Here is an 8,384-nt window from a genome sequence, read left to right as displayed (position 1 = left end):
GATTTAATACGAGAGCTCAGCACCATCCCGAATACGGTCACCATGACGTTGCACATTAGCCAAGTACTTTGTTATGTTCATGCACTATTGCTATTTATTTTTTTATGCAGGGTTTTGGCTCACTTTGTTTTCATCTTGGGTTTGTCTCTTTTTCTCACACGATAAAGTGACGTTTGGTCTCTTCAGACATCTGGACTCAGGTGTGACCCCCTATAGATTCCAGCATGTTACATAGAAAGTGATAGGAAGGCGGCAGGGGTTTTTATACTGGTCAAAAAAATAAAGGGAACACTAAAATCTCACATCCTAGATATCACTGAATGAAATATTCCAGTTGTAAATCTTTATTCATTACATAGTGGAATGTGTTCAGGACAATAAAACCTAAAAATGATCAACGTAAATCACAACTAATATCCCATGGAGGTCTGGAGTTGGAATGATGCTCAAAATCAAAGTAGAATATCAAATTACAGGCTGATCCAACTTCAGTGGAAAGGCAAGAAAAAGATGCTCAGTAGTGTGTGTGGCCTCCACGTGCCTGTATGACCTCCCTACAACGCCTGGGAATGCTCCTGATGAGGCAGCGAATGGTCTCCTGAGGGATCTCCTCCCAGACCTGGACTAAAGCATCCGCCAACTCCTGGACAGTCTGTGGTGCAACGTGATGTTGGTGGATGAAGCGAGACATGATGTCCTAGATGTGATCAATCGGATTCAGGTCTGGGGAATGGGTGGACCAGTCCATAGCTTCAATGCCTTCATCTTGCAGGAACTGCTGACACACTCCAGCCACATGAGTTCTGGCATTGTCCTGCATTAGGAGGAACATTGGGCCAACCGCACCAGCATATGATCTCACAAGGGGTCTGAGGATCTCATCTCGGTACCTAATGGCAGTCAGGCTACCTCTGGCGAGCACATGGAGGGCTGTGCAGCCCTCCAAAGAAATGCCACCTCACACCATTACTGACCCACTGCCAAACCGGTCATGCTGAAGGATGTTGCAGGCAGCAGATTGCTCTCCACGGCATCTCCAGACTCTCACGTCTGTCACGTGCTCAGTGTGAACCTGCTTTCATCTGTGAAGAGCACAGGGCGCCAGTGGCAAATTTGCCAATCCTGGTGTTCTGTAGCAAATGCCAGGCGTCCTGCACAGTGTTGGGCTGTGATCACAACCCCCATCCGTGGATGTCGGGCACTCAGACCATCCTCATGGAGTCGGTTTCTAACCATTTGTGCAGACACATGCACATTTGTGGCCTGCTGGAGGTCATTTTGCAGGGTTCTGGCAGTGCTCCTCCTGTTGCACAAGTTGCTCCTCCTTGCACAAAGGCGGAGGTAGCGGCCCTGCTTCTGGATTATTGCCCTCCTACGGCCACCTCCACATCTCCTGGTGTACTGGCCTCTCTCCTGGTAGCGCCTCCAGCCTCTACGCTGACAGACACAGCAAACCTTCTTGCCACAGCTCGCATTGATGTGCCATCCTGGATGAGCTGCACTACCTGAGCCACTTGTGTGGGTTGTAGAGTCCGTCTCATGCTACCACGAGCGTGAAAGCACAACCAATATTCAAAAGTGACCAAAACATCAGCCAAAAAGCATTGGTACTGAGATGTGGTCTGTGGTCCCCACCTGCAGAACCACTCCTTTATTGAGTGTGTCTTGATAATTGCCAATAATTTCCATCTGTTGTCTATTCGATTTGCACAACAGCATGTGAAATTGATTGTCAAACAGTGTTGTTTCCTAAGCGGACAGTTTGATTTCACAGAAGTTTGATTTACTTGGAGTTTTATTCTGTTGTTTAAAGGGAACCTGTCACCTGAATTTGGCGGGCTCTGTTTATGGTCCGATGGGCAGTGTTTTCTCTCCTTTCATGCACCCCTTCCTTTCCTGCTGGCCGCAATATTGTATTGAATTTCATTCGGTTTCCTCCGTAGTACACGCGTGCGCAATGCAATCTTGCCTTGCGCACGCGCAGTATGCTTTGCCCATCTGCGGGCAAAGCCGAAAAGCATTAGTGTGCATGCGCCGGCGCACTATGTCCCGGAACACAGCGAAATACTTCAGGGACATAGTGCGCCGGAGCATGCGCACTAATGCTTTTCGGCTTTGCCCGCAGTTGGGCAAAGCATACTGCGCGTGTGCAAGGCAAAATTGCTTTGCGCACGCGTGTACTACGGAGGAAACAAAATCAAATTCAATATTGCGGCCAGTGGGAAAAGAAGGGGTGCATGAGAGGAGAGAAAACACCGCCCATCGGACCATAAACAGAGCCCGCCAAATTTAGGTGACAGAGTCACTTTAAAGGGAACCTGTCACCCCGAAAATCGCGGGTGAGGTAAGCCCACCGGCATCAGGGGCTTATCTACAGCATTCTGTAATGCTGTAGATAAGCCCCCGATGTTACCTGAAAGAGGAGAAAAAAAAAGTTAGATTATACTTACCCAGGGGCGGTCCCGCTGCTGGTCAGGTCAGATGGGCGTCTCTGGTCCGCTGCGGCACCTCCCATCTTCTTTCCATGACGTCCTCTTCTGATCTTCAGCCACGGCTCCGGCGCAGGCGTACTTTGTCTGCCCTGTTGAGGGCAAAGTACTGCAGTGCGCAGGCGCCGGGCCTCTCTGACCTTTCCGGCGCCTGCGCACTGCAGTACTTTGTTGTGCCCTCAACAGGGCAGACAAAGTACGCCTGCGCCGGAGCCGTGGCTGAAGATCAGAAGAGGATGTCTTGGAATGAAGATGGGAGGCGCCGCAGCGGACCAGAGACGCCCATCCGACCTGACCAGCAGCGGGACCGCCCCTGGGTGAGTATAATCTAACGTCTTTTTCTCCTCTTTCAGGTAACATCGGGGGCTTATCTACAGCATTACAGAATGCTGTAGGTAAGCCCCTGATGCTGGTGGGCTTACCTCACCCGCGATTTTCGGGGTAACAGGTTCCCTTTAAGTATTCCCTTTATTTTTTTGCAGTGTATCAAAAAGTTATGCCCCTGTTCTCACTTATGCTGCCTGGACTATATTCTGTAAAACTGACCGATCATAACTTTGCTCTTTAAGGCTATGTTCACACTAGACGTTTTTTCAGCATTTTTTTAATGCAAATTTTCAGCTGCATTTTACAGTACCAGCAAAGCTTATGAGAGATCAGAAATCTCCTGCACACAGCTTGTTTTTTTTGTCAGTATTTTGCACCTTTGCTTGGTTTTTGCAGAACAGAGCATGTCACTTCTACTTTTTTCACTGTTTTTCACCCATTGAAAGTAAAGGGTGGTGAAAAAAAAACGCCAGTATCAGATTTGTTTGTGCCAAAAATCAGATTTTTTTGCACTAAACTTATCAGCATGCACAAGAGACAAATTTAGCATGACAAAAACGCCCCCCAAAAAATGCAGCAAAAAAACAAGCAAAACCTGCAGAAAAAAACACGGAGAAAAAACGCCTCGTGTGAACATAGCTTAATTTAGCAGCTTTTACATTGACGAGCTGATTGAGAGTCACTGAGAACAGCCGGACACCAGTGCAGGATGCGAGGGCGCCGTCCCAAGGTGGGTCCAGAATATAAGGAAGCTTTCACATTGTCTTATGTGCCCTTGTCAGGCATAAGTCCGAAATCCCCCGCCACACAAGGTCTGGACACATGAGGGGATGGAGCCAATTGTCTATAATGTTAACGGAAGAGGGAACATGCGCTCTGATAAGCATCATTTTTGTCCGTCTGCGTCCTATAGGCGTACACCCCCCCAAAATAGTGCACCATTATAGACAATTGTCCCTGTTGGGGCATATGATCGGACCCCGTTTTGCGAGGGATTTTGGACATATGCCCCGACGGGGACACAGAACACAATGTGAAAGCTCCTATATTACCGCATCGCATGGTCAGATGTACTTTGTGCAGACAGAGGGCAAGTCAACGAGTGAGAGGGCAAGTCAACAGGTGAGAGGGCAAGTGACCAGGTGAGAGGGCAAGTGACCAGGTGAGAGGGCAAGTGACCAGGTGAGAAGGCAAGTGACCAGGAGAGAGGGCAAGTGACCAGGAGAGAGGGTAAGTGACCAGGTGAGAGGGCAAGTCAACAGGTGAGAAGGCAAGTGACCAGGTGAGAAGGCAAGTCACCAGGTGAGAAGGCAAGTGACCAGGTGAGAAGGCAAGTCACCAGGTGAGAAGGCAAGTCACCAGGTGAGAGGGCAAGTCAACAGGTGAGAGGACAAGTCAACAGGGGAGAGGGCAAGTCAACAGGTGAGAGGGCAAGTCAACAGGGGAGAGGGCAAGTCAACAGGTGAGAGGGCAAGTGACCAGGTGACAGGACAAGTAAACAGGTGAGAGGGCAAGTGACCAGGTGAGAAGGCAAGTGACCAGGTGAGAGGGCAAGTGACCAGGTGAGAAGGCAAGTGACCAGGTGAGATGGCAAGTGACCAGGTGAGAGGGCAAGTCAACAGGTGAGAAGGCAAGTCAACAGGTGAGAAGGCAGGTGACCAGGTGAGAGGGCAAGTGACCAGGTGAGAGGGCAAGTCAACAGGTGAGAAGGCAAGTGACCAGGTGAGAAGGCAAGTGACGAGGTGAGAAGGCAAGTGACCAGGTGAGAGGGCAAGTCAACAGGTGAGAAGGCAGGTGACCAGGTGAGAGGGCAAGTGACCAGGTGAGAGGGCAAGTCAACAGGTGAGAGGGCAAGTCAACAGGTGAGAAGGCAAGTGACCAGGTGAGAAGGCAAGTGACCAGGTGAGAGGGCAAGTCAACAGGTGAGAAGGCAAGTGACCAGGTGAGAGGGCAAGTGACCAGGTGAGAGGGCAAGTGACCAGGTGAGAAGTCAAGTAACCAGGTGAGAGGGAAAGTGACCAGGTGAGAGGGAAAGTGACCAGGTGAGAGGGCAAGTGACCAAGAGAGGGGGCAAGTGACCAGGAGAGAGGGCAAGTGACCAGGCGCAACAACTTCTTAATGAAATCCCTTCATGACCAGTACATTTTATGTGTTTGTGCTTTCGTTTTTATTTTCTTACTCTTTTTCTTTATAACCTTTTTTAATTTGTCCGTCCACACATCCATATGGCTTCATTTTCATGGAAAAAATTGTATAATTGATTGACACCTTTCACTTTACCATATAAAACACAGAAAAACAGGGAAAAAATATCTATGTGTGGTAAAATGGTGAAAAAAAAAAATCAACAAATTGCATTTTTTGCGTTTTTATTTTTATGGTATGGCATTCATTATGTTTGATTCTTCAGGTGAGAACAGGGACGGTGATCCCAAACTTATCAAAGTGCTTTCTGTACACCCGTCTCTGGGCCTCATAAACTCTCATTTGTGTTTGGTTCAGCAGAGCGATTCGCAGGCTGCTGGCCATAATATGGACCTTAAAATGCAGCTGCAGTGTGAACCTCGGCCTACAGATCGCGCACCCGCCATATAACGGGTTTGTTTTGTACAGAACAAGAAAATCCTTAATTGTTGCCCATAGCAACCAATCAGAGCTCGGCTTTAATTTTTGAAGAGCAGGATAAGAAATGAAAGCTGAGCTGTGATTGGTTGCTAGTCATCGTGGCAATACACTGGGGCTTTGGCCTTATTATTTGGATCCGCTGCCATATGGGCTCCGGGTATGAGGTGTTACTCTTATTTTGGGGGGTCTCCTAAACATCCTGGAGGGGTACATATGTTTACTTTAATGAATGTTCGGTCTGAATGCCTTGTGGAAGATTTTTAATCCCTAGGTTTGAGTGCAGGAACTGTCCGGGGATGAGAACATCCTGTCATGGAATCTGTGGCCATCTGCTGCAATGCATGATGGGATATAATGGCGGCAGCGTCCGGTGCGGGAGCGTGTGAGAGGTTACATGGTTATAATTAGATGCGCTGGTTTATATGAATATACAGGGGTGAGACGCGTCGGTGACATATGGACGATGTGAACAATAACTCCAGTCCTGGGGGGATTATCATAGATGGCAGAGGTGGGGGAGAACCAGTAAGCGTCACCAGTATGGACATCCTCACCCTGGACCCCATAGTGTGACCCTTCACAAAATGTTTTTGACCCCTTTCACATTGTCTGTGGTGAGGCCGGTACCCCCAGGATAACAGCTCTGTATTACATAGAGGCCATCAAGATCAATGGCTACCACTGTAACGAATGGACTGACTGTACGGGGAATGAGAAAACACATTCCTGGAGCCACCCCACCACTAGACCACCAGGGAAACCTGCATTAAGCCTCTGCCTCTCAAGAACACCAAAAACATAACCATAAGTCCCCTACACTACCACAGACCACCAGGGAACTAACCCTAAGGCCCCTACATTACCGCAGACCACCAGTGAAATAACCCTAAGACCCCTACATTACCACAGACCACCAGTGAAACAACCCTAAGACCCTACATTACCACAGACCACCAGAGAAATAACCCTAATGCTCCTACACTTCCACAGACCACCAGGGAACTAACCCTAAGGCCCCTACATTACCGCAGACCACCAGGGAACTAACCCTAAGGCCCCTACATTACCACAGACCACCAGTGAAATAACCCTAAGACCCCTACACTACCACAGACCACTAGGGAACTAACCCTAAGGCCCCTACATTACCACAGACCGCCAGTGAAATAACCCTAAGGCCCCTACATTACCACAGACCGCCAGAGAAATAACCCTAAGGCCCCTACATTACCACAGACCACCAGTGAAATAACCCTAAGGCCCCTACATTACCACAGACCACCAGTGAAACAACCCTAAGGCCCCTACATTACCACAGACTACCAGAGAAATAACCCTAAGTCCCCTACATTACCACAGACTACCAGAGAAATAACCCTAATGCTCCCACACTTCCACAGACCACCAGTGAAATAACCCTAAGACCCTACATTACCACAGACCACCAGTGAAATAACCCTAAGACCCTACATTACCACAGACCACCAGTGAAATAACCCTAAGGCCCTACATTACCACAGACCACCAGTGAAACAACCCTAAGGCCCCTACATTACCACAGACCACCAGTGAAACAACCCTAAGGCCCCTACATTACCACAGACCACCAGTGAAACAACCCTAAGGCCCCTACATTACCACAGACCACCAGTGAAATAACCCTAAGGCCCCTACATTACCACAGACCACCAGTGAAACAACCCTAAGGCCCCTACATTACCACAGACTACCAGAGAAATAACCCTAAGTCCCCTACATTACCACAGACTACCAGAGAAATAACCCTAATGCTCCCACACTTCCACAGACCACCAGTGAAATAACCTTAAGACCCTACATTACCACAGACCACCAGAGAAATAACCCTAAGACCCTACATTACCACAGACCACCAGTGAAATAACCCTAAGGCCCTACATTACCACAGACCACCAGAGAAATAACCCTAAGGCCCTATATTACCACAGACCACCAGAGAAATAACCCTAAGGCCCCTACATTACCACAGACCACCAGAGAAATAACCCTAAGGCCCCTACATTACCGCAGACCACCAGTGAAATAACCCTAAGGCCCCTACATTACCGCAGACCACCAGTGAAATAACCCTAAGGCCCCTACATTACCACAGACCGCCAGTGAAATAACCCTAATGCTCCTACACTTCCACAGACCACCAGGGAACTAACCCTAAGGCACCTACATTACTACAGACCACCAGAGAAATAACCCTAAGACCCCTACATTAGCACAGACCACCATAGAAATAACCCTAAGACCCTACATTACCACAGACCACCAGTGAAATAACCCTAAGGCCCTACATTACCACAGACCACCAGAGAAATAACCCTAAGGCCCTACATTACCACAGACCACCAGAGAAATAACCCTAAGGCCCCTACATTACCACAGACCACCAGAGAAATAACCCTAAGGCCCCTACATTACCGCAGACCACCAGTGAAATAACCCTAAGGCCCCTACATTACCGCAGACCACCAGTGAAATAACCCTAAGGCCCCTACATTACCACAGACCGCCAGTGAAATAACCCTAAGGCCCCTACATTACCGCAGACCACCAGTGAAATAACCCTAAGGCCCCTACATTACCGCAGACCACCAGTGAAATAACCCTAAGGCCCCTACATTACCACAGACCGCCAGTGAAATAACCCTAATGCTCCTACACTTCCACAGACCACCAGGGAACTAACCCTAAGGCACCTACATTACTACAGACCACCAGAGAAATAACCCTAAGACCCCTACATTACCACAGACCACCATAGAAATAATCCTAAGACCCCTACATACTTTCTTCTCTCGAAGCCATCAGGGAAGCCTTCATTAAGCCTCTACTTCTCTACTACACCCCAGAATATCCATACGGCCACGCTCACACCTTCAGTATCTGCTCCCCTCCTTGTGTTGGCTTACA

This window comes from Ranitomeya imitator, chromosome 1 (assembly GCF_032444005.1).
Source record: "Ranitomeya imitator isolate aRanImi1 chromosome 1, aRanImi1.pri, whole genome shotgun sequence".
Taxonomy (NCBI): domain Eukaryota; kingdom Metazoa; phylum Chordata; class Amphibia; order Anura; family Dendrobatidae; genus Ranitomeya; species Ranitomeya imitator.
Note: the sequence above shows the minus strand (reverse complement) of the source record.